Source organism: Apium graveolens, chromosome 3 (assembly GCF_009905375.1).
Source record: "Apium graveolens cultivar Ventura chromosome 3, ASM990537v1, whole genome shotgun sequence".
Taxonomy (NCBI): Eukaryota; Viridiplantae; Streptophyta; class Magnoliopsida; order Apiales; family Apiaceae; genus Apium; species Apium graveolens.
In genome coordinates this window covers 182,730,550-182,749,570 of record NC_133649.1, presented here as the reverse complement: position 1 = coordinate 182,749,570, position 19,021 = coordinate 182,730,550, and the positions used below count along the sequence as shown (strand labels likewise).

General features: G+C 36.8%; 1 non-coding gene across 1 annotated transcript; it reads right to left on the bottom strand.

Annotated features, from left to right (window-relative positions):
- Positions 1-17,240: 17,240 nt before the first annotated feature.
- Positions 17,241-17,347, bottom strand: LOC141716037 (small nucleolar RNA R71). The gene has a single exon (XR_012572771.1). It is a non-coding gene; the product is annotated as a small nucleolar RNA R71 (small nucleolar RNA).
- Positions 17,348-19,021: the final 1,674 nt, after the last annotated feature.

Sequence of the window (19,021 nt, the reverse complement as noted above, 5' to 3'; positions counted from 1 at the left end):
ATACAACATATATATATGTTTTATATACTCATTCAACGGCCCGATAATTGCTGGATATGCTCCCGTATTTCTATAGTTCGATTTCTCGGAAATTGGGCAGCACCTCCTTTATTTATCGGACTAACCCGTCGAAGAACTCGACGTCAAATCAATCACAACCAAATCCAAGCCAACTACAATTCAATTTCCAACCACCACTTCCAGTCAACAAGTCAATTCGCAAATTCACCAATACCAATTAAATATACTTATTAATCACATTTTATTCATTTATTTCAAAATATTAGGACTCAGAACCGCGTCATCACAGTCCACCGTTGACTCACCGAAGTTCATCGTCAACGGCAGCACAATTTATTGGCGCCCGATATACTACGGGTTCCCAAATAAATTATACCGATTAATATTATTATTCCCCGCAATGAACATTTTATTTCATGAATAATAATCAATTTATTTCCTGCAGAAAAAGGAAATAATAATCAAATTTGTAATAATCAACCAAACTGCATAACCTCGGCCCAAACAGAAAGAGGCCCAAACAACCAGGCCCAAACTGCAAGGCCCAACATCAAACCAACAGAACCAACAGAACCGATCCCAACAGAGATGAACACACCGCACACACACTGCACAGCCATCACCTCCATTGCACACACACAACACGAACACACACACACATATCAGAGACACACACAATTACACACACATAAATATGCACATAGTCACACACACGTATATATATATATATATATATAACCAACACAGCTCGCACCACCGCCACCATACCGGAAGCCGACGGCAACGACGGCACCACAGAAGGAAACAACAGCAGAACAGAAGAAGCAGGTGGCAAAAGTAATTACCGGGAGACAGGAAGCAACACGGCGATAAGAAAATGAAAAGAAAAAAGAATAGAGAGAATCTGAGTAAACGAGAGAGAGAACAGAGGAGTGAACCGAGAGAAGGGGGTGGGGGTATTGGGTTTTTTTATTTAAATGCTAACAGGTGTTGCACAAGGGAAGGGACACGCGTCCCTGATTAATAAGAAACTGTCACGCTGCATTTTAGGATAGATACGAGAATTTAAAAGTCAAATTTATCCCGAAATTTAAAATTAACGGGCTGAGGTGCACGCAAATTAATACCCGAAAATTATGAAAATAATATCAAAATATCATAAATAACCCGAAGTTTACAAGACATAATTTTAAAAAAAAAATAAAACACTTTTTAAGGTGCTTTTTGTACCTGCTTTTTAACAAATAACGAAACGACGCGCGGGTGAAACGATTCCCGAGAATTTTCAAAATAATTTTAAAATTCTCGGAATATTCCAAACATAAATAAATATGAGTTTCATAATTTCTGAAGAATTCTAGAATTAAATATGAATTTTACAAATAAATACACTCAGAAAATCATACAGGGTTAAATTATTGATAAAATATTGATTTCTAACTTTTATAAAGTCCTAAAAATAATTATTGTAATTATAAAGTCATAAAAACAATTTTAGAGACAATCCACATATTTACACAAATAAACTTGTATTAAATCCACTTTTTAAAGTGAAAATAATTCAATACAAGTCCCTAATTAATTACACGAACCACCCTGGACACCATAATTCACACACATAGATAAAAGTAAAATAACACATAGCTGACAGAAGCTATACATACATATATTATTCATTTAATAATTCCATAATTACACTTTAATTAAATATAAAAGCAAACGAGTGGTTATATCCTTTCCCCCTTAAAAAGATTATGTCCTCAGAATCTAACTTAACTAAATAAGTGAGGATATTTGTCAAGCAATCCCGACTCTAACTTCTAGGTGAACTCTTCGAACCAAGGGGTTATTCAAGGCATACTCACTATAGACATAAATTCATTACTAAGGACTCACTCTTAATGATCTAGGATTTGGATCGATTATTCCGTGCAAAACAAATTTGGATGAGAGCCCATTGGCTCCTAATCAATAGCTTGATTCAAATCAAAAACATATCGCTTTAACATTGACGCATACCACATATTATATATATACTGCGAGTGCGGCGGTGATACCAACTTATAGACAACTTTATCTATATTTCTTTACACCTCGAATGGTTCAATACAATTAGGACTCTACTTGCCTCTTCTATTCAAACATAACCAATCTCTTTCAAGGTAAAACTTTTGCCTATACCCCGATCCTCATTCTATATATTCATATCCTTTCTATGCAAATCCGTTTTCTCTCTTTGTATATCTCGAGTTGTTTCAACTCTTTCCCGAGTACACCACCACACTCTTGATGTACTAAATTAATTCAAGACTTAAAATATCTCTACTCTCACTTTCTCTCAATAGAGGGAGGACTCACACTTATGTCCGCACAACACTTCGCAGAGTAGTATTCTCTTACTAACATGGTAACTATTATCATAGAAAACTCAATCCATGGTAGGTGATTATCGCAGTTCACTTTTTAAACCCATCATATATATACTCTCCACATATCTTATATCATCTGAATCATCTTCTCACTTTGACCCTTTATCCAAAGATGATAGGTAGTACTGATTTTCAACTTTGTTCCAATATCCAAATACCTCTTACTCATTCTCATCCGTCTAAGCTAGAAAGTAATTTTATATATTCACTTTTTATCACCTTTCGGTACTCGAACTCCAACTTTTACTCTTTTCAATTTCCTCAGGAATCTTAATCACATTCAATTATTTTCTTCTACTCAGGGCATCTATTGCTATACCGGTTTTGCTTAAATGGTCGATAACAGGATAATCAAAATCGTTTATAAATATCAGCCAAAACCCATACTTGAAGACTTAATATATATTTGCTTCTCTTGTAATCTTCGTAAGGAAATACTAGGCCATTCTACACAGATTCCCTTAATCTTTGAATAGTTGAGGATGTTATCAATAAATACAATTTGCTTATCCAAGTACTCTTTATACACTATGTTCTTTAAATCCTTATCGACGACTCATACACTTGTCACTCCACATGATATCACCAACCTGGCAACACTCATAACTCATCCTAATCGCAATCTCTGACATGCCTTCAGGTTGTATCTTAAGTCAATCCCGTAGAAATTACACACTCCTTGAATTAGGTCACATAAGTAATCAATTCGTTATAGAGGTTACTTATTCTTATTTTCATTTTGTTAAACTCCCGATGGTCAGTGCACAATCTCATAATTTCATTCCTCTTTCCAGCAACATCACTGGTGCACCCCATAGAACTATATCTAGTATGCTCACTTTCCTTTCCAATAACTTTAACCGTTATCAACTAATTATTTCATTCCACTGGCCTCCAGAGACTCCAGGGAAATTATTCATTACTCAACTTCCTCCAGCTTAAATATTTTCTTCTTCGTATCTTTACACATGGTGGATCTACCTTATATCCTTAGCTTATTACTCATTTTCTCACATGATTGGAAGAACTTCTTATATTGCTTCTGCACCTAGAACTTACCTTACCATTGGCTTCTGTATACTTCACAATTCGCTTTTATAAAAACCATTCCTTGCCATAATACAGAACAACGAACTCAATCTTAAAATCACACCAAACCCCTCTAACTTAGAGGGTGTCAGATCAACTGCAACTACGCCAAACTTCTAGACGCTTGATTTATTGGTTCTTTTGAAAATTCTATCTCTAGCTGAGCTGGATGTTGGCCCTTGGGATGTGATATCTTGAATGACAGTTCTACAATTCCTTGCAATATGGCCACTCTTCCATAGTTATGATACTTAACTCCCACTTTGGCCAAACCAATTTTCAATTCTCTGACTGGATTCTCCTTGGTCTGCCTTGTCCACTGAAAGGAATATGTCCTAAGTCCAATCATGTATTAGGATTTAGGAATAACTTTTATGTAATCTGTTTTGATTTCATTGATATTAATAAAGACTTGTTTTGTTTTTATTACGGGCTTTATCTATTTAAGTGTTTAAATAAGATATACCATAGTTTAGAGTAAAGCTTTTTATGGATTATGATGAGATCATAATAGTGAGACCTAAAAAGATGATAACTCTAAACTTAAATAGTTCCTGGTCATAGGATTACTAACTGGTAATTAATAATCCGCAAAGATCGGTACATACTATGTTTGCTTCATTATGAAGGATGTCTGTTCTCATAGACATTTGTGTGGTGACACTATAGCTAGTATATAGGTGCTTATTATACAATAAGTTCACTGAACATGACTCGCACAGCTGAACAACTGATGGAGTTCACTCACGTGTCAGCAATTGTTCACATAGTGATAGTTGTACAAGTATCCTTAGACTTGAGGTCATCATAGTCATCTTGTGTACACTGAACTATGCTTTGGTTTAGTTTTTAGTCTCCAGGGACAATTATTAGGGCTCTTCTGGGTATAGGAATTTGTACACGAAGATAGTGTATGATCAATAAAGGATCTACCCCTTCCAGTGAAGGAAGCGAATGTTCAAGGCTGATCCACTTATGCTAGTTCAGGAATCTCTGGCCAGAGTAAATGAAATTAGAAAGGAGTTTCTAATTTGCATAGAACTACGCATAGTAAATGGTAAGCAAGTGATTAAATTAGATAGGCTTGACACGAGATCCATGCCTTGTATTTAATCGGAACATTGTAGGGTAGAAGGAGTTTATTGTACGGTAACTATTCACTGAATAGGTTCCTGGTATTCTAAGCAGTGAATTCATATTATCCGGATAGTCGCGATATGCTGAAAAGTATCCCTCACGATGAAGAATAAATGTGATTAATTAATTAATCATATTTAATAAATTAGAGAATTTATATAAATAATGATAAAATAGTTTTATTATTATTTATTTCTACTACCGGCTTAATATTGAACCTACAGGGTCACACCATAAAAAGAGAATGATTTAATGGTGGAGGAATTAATTAATAATGGCTGATAATTATGTATTTATAAAATAAATAATTAAATTGGCAAATTTAACAATTGATTAAATGAGATTTAATTGATTATAAATTAATTAAGAAAAGTTCTTAATATTATTAATTAAAGGATTTAATTTTTGGAAATTAAATCAAGAGAGAGAATTATTTCTAAAGTGTTTAGAAAAAGGATTAATAATTAAAAGGTGTTTTAATTATTAATAAGAATAATAAATGGGATAATAATAATAATATTTATGGGAAAATTTCAGCTGAAAATTTTGCCTATAAATACACTATTATAGACACTAATTTTATTCTAACCCAAAAACCCAAAAAAGTTTGGAAAACTCAATTCTCTCCACCTCCTTCCTCCTCCTTAACATCGTTTTCTTGGTGGATACCGGTGGAGTGCTTCACACTTGAGGAGCAACTGCTAAGGATCTCTGATCGTTGTCTCCGAATTAATTTTAAAGGTTAGATTCGATCCCTCAAATTTTTATTCATGATCTGTATGCTTTTATTTAGATTTTATATGTGTAAAAGTGTTTTGCCATGCCCCGCTGCGTTAAAAATCCAACATTGGTATCAGAGCATAGGTTGTATGCATATAGATCTGTGGTAAGAATTTCAGAATTTTATGTGCTTGTATGAATTAATTATGTTTTTACAAGTTATATCATGGATTAATTTTGTCTGATGAGAAATCATTTCTCAGAATAATTTTGAATGTTGATCTGGGTTCTACAAGTGTTGTAGATCGTCTGGGTATTTTTTTCATAATTTTAGGATATATAGATTTTTTATTATGAATTTTTGAAGTTGTTATAATTAAAATTCGTAATTAAATAAATCTTATATATATATATGAATTGTATATATTATACTTCTGCTGCTGTACTACATCTGTGTGTTTATCTGCTGTTGAAACTGTGATGCACGGAAAAAGGTACAGAGACTGACAGGCACAACAACCGAGAAAAGGCGGCGGCGGCTGCTGAAAAAAAAAAATAGGGGTGTAACGCATTCCGGGAATGCGTTACACACCTGTGGTGCATTCACGGCATGCGTTACACCCTTTAATGGCTTAAAAGGGGTGTAACGCATCACCGGAATGCGTTACAGGGATTGTAACGCGTTCCTGTAATGCGTTACAGCTTGTCTGTTGACATTAAATTTGATTTTCTGGGAGTTTCGTAACTCCGTTTTGGGCATGCAATATACCGTTGGATTCGTTTTTCCGATACGGATCTAATGGAGTGATCAATTTTAGTTTATATAAAAGTTTTGAACTGTTTATATTTCCATGAAGTGTTTTAAAGATGTTTTTTGACTGTTTTAATTGCTTTTAAATGCTTCATGTGATACATAGAGATGTATAATGCTTAGACTAATGTGCTAGATGATGTAACATGCCTACCTAGATGTTTATTCATGTTGATATATGTGATATATGCTTAGTTTATCATGCGATGATAGATTTAGGTGAACTTAAATAAACATAAGGCGTTTGTTAGACAACCTAGTATAGTGAAATTGTTTCATAACCTTAATAATAATATTATGAATACAATCATGAGATTCTTGTGTTTATGAAACACATAATTGAATATGAATTTTCTAAATGAGAGAAAGGATGATTCTGTCAACAACAGATTTCTATCTGTAAGAAAGGGTTATTAAGTGACGCCTCTTGACAATGCTCCACCCGATCTGGGAATCATCTGATTATTGATTATTGATTTGAAATATTTAATTTAAAAGGAAGAATCTCTTTATAATATGATTATGATTGTAACGTAATATAATCCCTCTAAAATTAAATAATATCAAGTAGTAATTGGCCAATGACACAATGGGCTTGTGTCGGTCATAGCCTTCCAACATGGTAGAAAGTAGTTCTTATTTTTGAATCATTATCATTTCGTGCCACAGCCGAGGGCTTTGATTTCGAAATAAGAAATACTTGTCTATTACATAGAGATGTGTACATTGAATAAGAATCTAAAGGTCGTTACGTGCCACAGCCGTGGGCCTTTGGGGACTGATTCAATTGTACGGAATGTTGGGTTAGACTTGAGTTAGAATATTGAGCTTGTCGTGCCACAGCCGTGACTCAATTATTCAAGAGGCTAAAGTTTGATTAGGGAATAACATAAGATGTAATTGACAAGAGTTGTCTGCCTATTGAACATTACATGGCGTTTCGTGCCACAGCCGGGGTTTTGTAATGGAATGTAGGATCCCTATTCCCACTAGCATTATGAATGCTTAATTTTTTACGTAGGGGGTTGAATAAATTAGGAAAACTAGTGGGAGCCACTTATGAATAAAGACCCGATTTATATAGTGTTTTAAAATGAAATCGAATATTTGCTAAGTGTTGTTATGTGTTTATCATTTACAAATTTACTTTGTACGTTATGTCTTCTGCACTATCACTCAGGAGCATACTAGATGCTCACAAATTGACTGGTCCTAATTATGCCGACTGGCTTCGAAACTTGAGAATTGTTCTCAGGATTGAGAAGTTGGAATACGTGATTGACTCACCTAAGCCTACTGAACCTGCTAATGATGCACATAATAATGAACATGTTGTGTATCGTAAGTGGATAGATGATGCAAATGTTGCTCAATGCATCATGCTAGCTTCCACGAACATTGAGCTATAGAAGCAACATGAGCATATGGATGCTCACACTATCCTCGTGCATCTACAAGAGTTGTATGATGTGGCAGGGAGGACAGCTCGATATAAGATATCGAAGGAGTTGTCCGGTTGTAGGATGTCTGAGGGATCATCTGTGAATGACCATGTACTTAAGATGATCAATTTGATTGTACGTCTTGGACAACTTAGTTTTGCCATGGATGGGGAGCTGAGCCAAGACTTGGTCTTGCAATCGCTTCCGAGTTCGTTCTCGCAGTTTGTTGTGAACTTTCACATGAATAAGTTGGATGTCAGCCTGTCTGAACTCCACAACATGTTGAAGACTGCGGAATCAAATTTTCCCCCTAAGAAGAGTTCTGTTCTTCTAATTGGTGAAGGTTCCAATCCTAAGAAAAGGAAGAGGAACTCTTCCAAGAAGAAGAAAGTAGGTAAGAAAATGCCGGTTCCACCAAAAGCTGAAGACCCCAAGAGCAAAGTTGTTTGCTTTTACTGTAACAAGGTGGGGCACTGGAAGAGGAACTGCAAGGTTTACCTTGCATAAATGAAGAAGAAGAAGGGTAGTGAGACTACCGCTTCTGATTCAGGTATGTTCATGAAAGAAGTGAATATGTCATTAAATCAAATTTCTACTTGGGTATTAGATACCGCCTGTGGTTCTCAAATCTGCAATTTGTTGCAGGGACCAAGGAGAAGTAGGACTCTTGAGGAAGATGAGGTGATTCTACTGATGGAAATGGAGCAAGAGTTGCTACTGTAGATGTAGAATCATTTCATTTACATAGGCCTACGGGCAAGACTATTGTTTTTAAAATAATTGTTATTTTGTTCCCTAGATTGTGAGGAATATTATTCTCATGTTAGACTTGGCTGGATTTTCATTTATTATTGAGAATAATGAATGTTCTATTCTTAGAGATAATATTCTTTATGGACGTGGTGCTTTAAATAATGGTCTGTATATATGTGACATAATTTACTTCAGATTGAATAAACTAATAATAGAAAAGGGATGATGAAAATTTCACTTCATTGTGGCAGTACAGTCTCCATTTAGTAGACATGGAGAGAGGGCTGCAGATTTGCTAGGAATGGTACACACAATTGTATGTGGACCAATGTCTACGCAAGCCATGGGTGGATTTTCATACTTCATTACTTTCATAGATGATAGATCTAGATTCGGATATGTGTTTGATGAAACACAAGTCTGAAGCCTTTGAAAAGTTCAAAGAGTATAAGTATGAAGTGGAGAAACAAACCAAACATAGTATTATAATTCTTCGATTCGATCGAGGTGGTGAATACTTTAATGGAGTGTTTCTAGATTATCTCAAAGTAAATGGTATAGTCTCCCAGTGGACTCCTCCAGATTGGTATCTGAAAGGAGAAATCAAATTTTGTTAGACATAGTTCGGTCCATGATGAGCTATGCAAATCTTCCAGTATTCCTATGGGGTTATGCATTGGAAACCTCAGCATATTTACTGAATAAGGTGCTTTCCAAATCTGTTCCTTAAACTTCGTATGAGATATGGAAAGAAAGGAAACCGAGTCTTAAACACATTAAGATTTGGGGATGTCCAGCTTATGTCAAGTAAGTTAACCCGGATAAGCTGGAATATCGATCCGTAAAATGTAGTTTTGTGGGATATCCTAAAGAGACTTTAGGGTATTACTATTACACCGATCATCGGGTGTTTGTCTCCAGACATGCTACCTTCTTGGAAAAGGAGTTTATCCTTGAAGGAAATAGTGGGAGCAAAATTAAACTTGATGAAGTTCAAGAAGCACAAACTACTACGGATCAAGTGGAAACACCTGTTCTGACTGAACAACCTTTTGTGGAACAGCCCATTCATAGGTCAGGGAGAGTGTCTCGCCAACCTGAGAGGAAATATGGCCTTGTCATTGAGAATGACAATAATTTGTCGATCATTGATGATGACGACCCTGTGACCTATAATGAGGCTATGAGTAGTGTTGACTCAGAGAAATGGCATAGTGTCATGAAATCCGGAATGGAATCTATGTATACGGTATACAAAAGAATGATTAGAGCAAATGGCCAGGTGGAGACCTTTAAGGCCAGGCTTGTGGCAAAAGGATTCAAACAAAGGCAATGGATTGACTTTGATGAAACCTTTTACCTTTAGCCCTGTTAAAATCAGTTCGGATTTTGCTTGCGAATGCGGCTTACTACGACTATGAAATCTGGCAGATGGCCAGATGGTTTTCTTTCCAAGGGAAATAAAAACCTAGTGTGTAAGCTACTGCGAACCATATGTGGTTTAAAGCAAGCTTCTCGAAAGATGGAACATTCGTTTTGATGAGACAATCAAAGAGTTTGATTTTATCAAAAACGTAGATGAACCATGCATCTACAAAAGAGTTAGTGGGAGCGCGGTAACATTTCTTGTATTGTATTGAATTAGAATTGACACACAGAACAACATAGCAGACCCACTCACAAAGCTACTTTATGAAAGTCACTTTGATCGTCATAAAGACAAGATGGGTATTAGGTACCAGAGTGATTGGCTTTAGTACAAGTGGGAGATTGAAAGGAATATGTCCTAAGTCCAATCATGTATTAGGATTTAGGAATAACTTTTATGTAATCTGTTTTGATTTCATTGATATTAATAAAGACTTGTTTTGTTTTTATTACGTGCTTTATCTATTTAAGTGTTTAAATAAGATATACCATAGTTTAGAGTAAAGCTTTTTATGGATTATGATGAGATCATAATAGTGAGACCTAAAAAGATGATAACTCTAAACTTAAATAGTTCCTGGTCATAGGATTACTAACTGGTAATTAATAATCCGCAAAGATCGGTACATACTATGCTTGCTGCATTATGAAGGATGTCTGTTCTCATAGACATTTGTGTGGTGACACTATAGCTAGTATGTAGGTGCTTATTATAGAATAAGTTCACTGAACATGACTGGCACAACTGAACAACTGATGGAGTTCACTCACGTGTCAACAGTTGTTCACATAGTGATAGTTGTACAAGTATCCTTAGACTTGAGGTCATCATAGTCATCTTGTGTACACTGAACTATGCTTTGGTTTAGTTCTTAGTCTCCAGGAACAATTATTAGGGCTCTTCTGGGTATAGGAATTTATACACGAAGATAGTGTATGATCAATAAAGGATCTACCCCTTCCAGTGAAGGAAGCGAATGTTCAAGGCTGATCCACTTATGCTAGTTCAGGAATCTCTGGCCAGAGTAAATGAAATTAGAAAGGAGTTTCTAATTTGCATAGAACTATGCATAGTAAATGGTAAGCAAGTGATTAAATTAGATAGGCTTGACACGAGATCCATGCCTTGTATTTAATCGGAATATTGTAGGGTAGAAGGAGTTTATTGTACGGTAACTATTCACTGAATAGGTTCCTGGTATTCTAAGCAGTGAATTCATATTATCTGGATAGTCGCGATATGCTGAGAAGTATCCCTCACGATGTAGAATAAATGTGATTAATTAATTAATCATATTTAATAAATTAGAGAATTTATATAAATAATGATAAAATAGTTTTATTATTATTTATTTCTACTACCGGCTTAATATTGAACCTACATGGTCACACCATAAAAAGAGAATGATTTAATGGTGGAGGAATTAATTAATAATGGCTGATAATTATTTATTTATGAAATAAATAATTAAATTGGCAAATTTTATAATTGATTAAATGAGATTTAATTGATTATAAATTAATTAAGAAAAGTTCTTAATATTATTAATTAAAGGATTTAATTTTTGGAAATTAAATCAAGAGAGAGAATTATTTCTAAAGTGTTTAGAAAAAGGATTAATAATTAAAAGGTGTTTTAATTATTAATAAGAATAATAAATGGGATAATAATAATAATATTTATGGGAAAATTTCAGCTGAAAATTTTGCCTATAAATACACTATTATAGACCCTAATTTTATTCTAACCCAAAAACCCAAAAAAGTTTGGAAAACCCAATTCTCTCCACCTCCTTCCTCCTCCTTAACATCCTTTTCTTGGTGGATACCGGTGGAGTGCTTCACACTTGAGGAGCAACTGCTAAGGATCTCTGATCGTTGTCTCCGAATTAATTTTAAAGGTTAGATTCGATCCCTCAAATTTTTATTCATGATCTGTATGCTTTTATTTGGATTTTATATGTGTAAAAGTGTTTTGCCATGCCCCGCTGCGTTTAGAATCCAACAATCAACACCTTCCAACTTCCTTTTATTATCACTTTCTTCCTTAACAGTCAACCTCTGGTCACCTTCCATTACTAGGGCGACCTGGACCATAGAGCAGTATGTCTTGAGTTGCAATGCCACAACTCCTCTGCGAATTTCAGGCTTTAACCCTTTTTGGAACCTCCTTGCCTTCTGACTCTCCGTACTTACATACTCAGGAACTACTCAGGCCAATTCTATAAACTTGGCCTTATATTCAGCTACGCTTCTACCACCTTGTTTCAATCCTAGAAACTCAATCTCCATTTGACTTCACACACAACCTGGGAAATACTTTTCCAATACAACTTAGTAAACCTAGCCCATGGAATAGGGCCTTCTCCTTCTAACACTCTGGTTGATTCCCACCAGTTTTTCATTTCATCCTTTAAGAAATAGTTTACATAATCAATCTTAAGATTATCGCTTACTTGAACGAGGTTGAAAACTTCCTCCATTTCTTGTAACCATGCTCCAGCAACTACTGGATTGGATTCACCTTGAGACTCGGGAGGTTTAACACTCTAGAAAGATTTAAAACTAGCACTTCAATTCACTTCTTGTTGTTGCTGCTGCAACCGTAGATACCACTGCTGAACCTGTTGGATTAACTGCAACTGTTTTTGCTGTTGCTGGCGCAACTAATCTAGAATTTCATTTATAATTAGACCCTCTGCGAAACTACTACTATTTTCTTTAGACTGGGTAGCTTTCTTAGGTGGCATCTTCCTGGAATATATAAATGAGTTTTATTCAAAACATAACAAAATGTTTGACAGAAGGTATCACCGTTTAAACGGTGCACCTATATCAGGAAAATGCTACCCAATCATAGTACCCAAGTCCTTAATATCGGGGTCCACTTATAAAAGAAATCTAGATTAACAACACTAGCAATCACAGCAACAATGATAGTAACAGAATCAACAACGGTTCAGGAAAACTAGAATACTACTCACCATAGCATAGATCCTTAGTACAACAGCAACTGACCACTTCTTGTCACTACTCTATTATCACATTAACACCAATCTGGTATACAATGAAACTTGGACGGCTATAACAGCCACCAATCACACAGAGCCCACTAGTAATTCAAGTCATGCTTAAGGGATTCTAGACTCCTCCAGACACCATAGTCCAAATTTCAACCAACCATTCCTCTAAGAATGATTTCTTATCACCCTCAAGTGATTCAACCATCACTGAGTTACCTTCCTCGAGGCTATAACTCCATCCTTAGATCTTGAACTCTTACGGTTACAATTATTCTTAAATAACACCCTGATATAAAGCTTTCCTTTTCCTGACAGTTACTTTGACTTGCTTTCAATAACGAGGACCCTCCAATCGCATAAATTCATTATCGTAGGATATTAAAGGAAATTTCAACTCAAGGGAATCAAATAAGAAGAAACTGTGAAGAAGACATAGGTATGAGTGAGAGCAACCATACAAGTATATAAGATGGCCAGTCTTAGTACCATACAGTCCCGACACATTACTCGGTGGCATCCCACCAGACCCTTTTATCACATAGATAAATGGTCAATTCATATGAATTGTTTGCCCCAATCAACCGAAAAGTCACCGGGGAAAGAAACAATATTCAGATAAGAAATTCACAAATAGAAAAGAAATAATCTGATTTGTAAGGAGATCAAAGTAGCTGACCTCGGGTTCACAACTTTCTCACAAGAAAGATAAAGAACTTATGTAATAGGAAACAATTACTCTGGAGATAAAATACATTTAAAGGAAGAAATAAAAGAGTTCAAAGATGTCACCTCCCGTTCTGATCCATATTCACTACCAAACTTAGTCGTCATAACAGTCCCTATCTATTATCATGCTATCTGAACTCACCAAGGTCACATAATCCGTCCAATAACATTCCTTGACACAGAAAATGTGATATTTAGAAATAACGGGGGCGTCTCTTTAGCTGAGACATCACGGGTATGCTCAGAAGCTGACTTTTCTCAATCAGACTTGAATTCTCGAAAGGAAAACTAGGAATCTCTATCAGACATTACTTATATTACATATACGAAGGAGACGTACTCTAAACTAGGGCAGTTCCAGTCAAACCTCAATAAACGTCAAGGTTACACCTCCGAAACCCTTGACAGAACTCCTAGACTCGCACCTCTGATTGAGTTGCTGACCCAAATATATGTATAAACCATCTTGCACTCTTTTAACTCTACTCTTAACCTAAATCAGGGACTCAAACATGTAGCTCTGATAGCAACTGTGACGGCCTCAACCCCGGGGTCAAGAGTTGACGTCATCAATAACCACCATAAGATAAACAATTCAATAATGGGATATAAGTACGACCCCTTTACCATGATCTTTTCTAGGTTTAAGTATGATTTAGGTTACAACTAACACAAACCAACTTACAGTAATCATCATGACACAGCTAACTTAACACAGCAACTCAACAGACCATCCTTGGTCCAACACAACCACCTCAGAGGAGTCTGACACAAAGGGAACTGGAACTCTGCTCGACTATCACATAAGAGTCTCCTAGGAAGCTGCAATACACATAAGATATTCTACAAGGGTGAACAATTGCTTGCTCAGCAGCACCACTATATGAATAACAAGTAAAGCAGTTTATGATAAAGCAGTGATAGGAACAGAATTCATAACTTGTCAGAAAACGAGTAAACATTCATAACTGTATATTAAAACTAGCATGCTCCGGGAAACAACAATATCAGTCATGTGCTGTGTATAAATACCAGAGTTCAATTCTTTTATCATGCTATCTTCATTTTCAAACATTCCATTCCATTATAGGAACCATAAAACCATTTGTCCCGTTAAGGGGACCCAAAATCATCTGTCTCAAATACGTTGATTTGTTAAACAATTTCAAAACTGAATCAATCAAATCTATTGGACGTTTAACGGGTGAAGATAGCTGATCAGTCTACCCTCACCGGACAGCGATTAGCGGCCATCCAGAAGTAAAATGTGTTCCGGAACTTGGGAAAAGACTAGCTAGGTCTTTCCCCCACGTTGGACAAATCGGTTAAACAGAATGTCCATCCTAATTAGCCACTTACGCAACCACATGTTGGGCCATTACCGAATAACGGGCCTCTTACGCAACTCCAATAGATCAACTGAATTCCCTTTTTACCTCTTTCCAAAATTCCACGACATAGGTGGATCAAAACAGTCTCTTTATCCAGTTTCCAAAATCACCATCACCTATCTCTTTTTAAAACCAATCTGTCACGGCACACTGATAAGTGGCATTTTATACCACTTAGAGCGTCTTAAAATGGCTTAAATTGGTGTCTTGAAATCAAGTATTTTGTGTATTTGATGCGTTTTTCTAGTGTTTATGCATTTCAGGGTATTAGTTGCATTTCGGGGGAGGAATCATCAAGAATAAGCCTTGGCATGTGTTCACCATTGCGAGTGGAAAGAAACGGGCAGATTACGGCGAAAAAACGGAGCAAAATCAGATTTTTTCCAGTACAGGTCTGAGCGCCCGCTTAGCATTGCTGAGCGGCCACACAGCAAGCTGAGCGCCCGCTCAGCTATGCTGAGCGGCCGCGCAGGGTCGGGGAAAAAATATATTATTTCAGGACTTCTACTTCTGTTTGGTTTCCACTTCTATGTAATCTGAGTTTTATGGGACTATTATATAAGTAGATTTGAGACGTTTTCACAAGCGTGGATTGAAGAAGATCGTGTTTTTACGCAAGGAGCAAAGGAGATAAGGAAGAAGACCGATTTAGCATACCGCAACGAAGAGGAAGCATATTTTCTTGTGATTCTTGTTTCGTTGTAACATTGGATGCTAGTTTTCTTACTTTGAACTTATTTACTCTTGTGACGTACTCTGTTTTAATATAATTAGTTTAGTTATTATTTTCTTGTGTTTGTTTATCATGATTTCATATGAACCCATGATGACGATAAGTGCTATTATGGGCTAATCGTGATCATGGGGTTGCAACGGATTTATTATGGAACTCTTTAGTAATTGTTTAATACTTTAGTATGTGATGATTGTATGATATCTAGTATTGGTTGTGCGTATTCGTCTTATGTGCGTCGCGAACATATAAGATAGGGTGTTAATCTCTTGTGAAGTGACGGTGGATCTTGAGATTTAGAACTTGCCATGCTAGCATAGGTTCATGTATGTTGTGCATGATTAGTGGGTAACTCTAACAGTTTTATTTGCCCTATGTAATCAAAAGGAATAACTTGCGCTTAAATCGTTGTGTTGTCAATTTCTGTAGACATATAAGAACTCAACATAATTGATGACTATTCAACTTCTATCTTAATTGTGGATGTTTGGTAGAATGGTATTAGTACAATGAAAGTTGGCTTTTATCAGTTTCGTGTTATTCGATTAATATCATCACTATCACATGCTAAAGGTAATAACAATGACTATTGAAGGAAGTAATAATGAAGTTGTGATCTCATGAGTGTTTTATTATTGATAATTTGAAGTGTTAAGTAACTGATTAATTAAGTAGTTAATTGTAGTTAATATTTAATCAACAATTTTAAGTGTTAGTGTCTTAACATTGAGAAGTAACCATACATTGGTGAGTGAGTTTAATTAGACAATAATTTAGTCTGAGTCTCTGTGGGAACGAACTAGAAAGTATTCTATATTACTTGCGAACGTGTATACTTGCGTGAATATTAGTGCGTGATTTAGCCCTAACAAGTTTTTGGCGCCGCTTCCGGGGACTCGGCGTATTTGTTTAGTTTATGTACTTACCATCATTTATCATTAGGACTCAGTGATTAGGACGTAGTATTTACTTATTGTTTCCGGTTGTGTTTCAGGTACTTTAGCAAGCGTTTATGCAAACTCGTTCTCGTACTCGCAAAAGGACTTTAGACACAGCTGAGGAGACAGACGAAGTTCTTGATATTTCGAAGAAGTTAGATTTTGAGGATTCGGATTCAGGAACTGAGCGGAAAGAACCAGTAAACATGGGAGATCGTATTGTTCAAGCTGATCCAGCTCTTATGGATTTTTCTCGGCCTAAAATTGATGACATTCAGTCAAGCATCCTTCATCCGGCTATTCAAGCTAACACCTTTGAAATCAAGCTGGGCACTATTCAGATGGTGCAAAATTCTGTTTCTTTTGGAGGAGCGGCAACTGAAGACCCCAACATGCACATAAGGAATTTTGTCGAGATCTGCAGCACTTTTAAGTATAATGGCGTGACTGATGAGGCTATCAAGTTGAGGCTTTTCCCATTCTCACTGAGGGACAAAGCTAAAGACTGGTTACATTCTGAACCAGCTGGGTCCATCACTACGTGGCAAGATCTTGCGCAAAAGTTTCTGGTAAAGTTTTATCTGATGGCAAAGACTGCTGCTATGAGGAGTGCTCTTACTCAGTTTGCGCAGCAACCTACAGAATCTATGTGCGAGGCTTGGGAACGCTACAAGGAAATGTTGAGAAAATGTCCATATCATGGAATGCCGGATTGGATGGTGATCACGGGTTTCTATAATGGTTTGGGGGCCCAATCTCGGCCCATGCTCGATGCAGCAGCTGGAGGCGCCCTATGGGCTAAAAGCTATACTGAGGCATATAATCTTATAGAGACTATGGCTGCAAATGAGCATCAAAACCCAACTCAGAGGATGACGTCAGGCAAGATAGCAGGTATTCTAGAAGTTGATGCAGCCACCGCTATTGCAGCCCAGCTCCAAGCGCTATCAATGAAGGTTGATTCTCTGGCTACATATGGAGTTAATCAAATAGCTATGGTTTGTGAGCTTTGTGCAGGTTCTCATGCTACGGATCAGTGTTCTCTTGTCAACGAATCTGTTCAGTATGTGAATAATTATCAGCGACAACAGCAGCCTGTGCCAGCGACCTATCATCCTAACAACAGAAATCATCCAAATTTCAGCTGGGGGAATAATCAGAATGCTATTCAGCCACCATATCAGCAAGGAGTGAGTAAACAGTTTAACCCACCTGGATTCCAGCAACCATAGCAGTATGCTACAAGGCAATCATACCCTCAACAGGGAAGTACAGCTGCACCTACTAGTGCTGATTTTGAGGAACTTAAGCTGTTATGCAAGAGTCAGGCAGTTTCTATCAAGACCTTGAAAAATCAAATCGGTCAATTAGCCAATACAGTTCTCAATCATCAACCTGGCACCCTTCCCAGTGACACGGAAGTACCAGGAAGGAAGGAAGCTAAAGAGCAAGTCAAGGCTATTACCTTAAGGTCTGGAAAAGTTGCTGATGCTGAAAAGGCAAAAGAAGGAGAAGCTGAAATTAGAGATGAAGAATCTAAACAAAAGGAGAAAGCGGCGGAACCAAGGAAGACTACTGTTGAACACACTCTGCCTGAGGCTAATACAGGGGAGAAACAGCTCTATCCTCCACCACCTTTTCCTAAAAGAATGCAGCAACAAAAGCTGGACAGACAGTTCGGGAAGTTTCTGGAGGTGTTCAAGAAACTTCACATCAATATACCTTTCGCTGAGGCTCTGGAGCAAATGCCTAGTTATGTGAAGTTTATGAAGACTATTCTTTTAAGGAAGGTGAAACTGGATGACCTTGAAACCGTTGTTCTCACGGAAGAATGCAGCGCTGTTCTGCAGCAAAAGTTACCACCAAAACTGAAAGATCCAGGAAGCTTCACCATTCCTTGCACTATTGGCAATTTGACTTTTGATAAGTGCCTTTGTGATTTGGGAGCAAGCATTAATCTGATGCCGTTGTCGATCTTTAAAAAGCTGGATCTGCCTGATCCAAAACCCACATACATGTCTCTAGAATTGGCTGATCGTTCCATTACTTACCCAAGGGGCATAGTGGAGGATGTGCTCGTCAAGGTGGATAAGCTCTTCTTTCTGGCAGATTTTGTTATTCTGGATTTTGAGGAAGATAAGAAGATTCCCATAATCTTGGGAAGGCCTTTCTTGGCTACTGGCCGTACCTTGATAGATGTGCAAAAAGGTGAACTTACTATGCGGGTACAAGATCAGGATGTGACCTTCAACGTATTCAAGGCAATGAAATTCCCTACAGAAGATGAGGAGTGCTTTAGAGTGGATGTGATTGATTCTGCGATCACTTCGGAACTCGATCATATGCTAATGTCTGATGCATTGAAAAAGGCCTTAGTGGG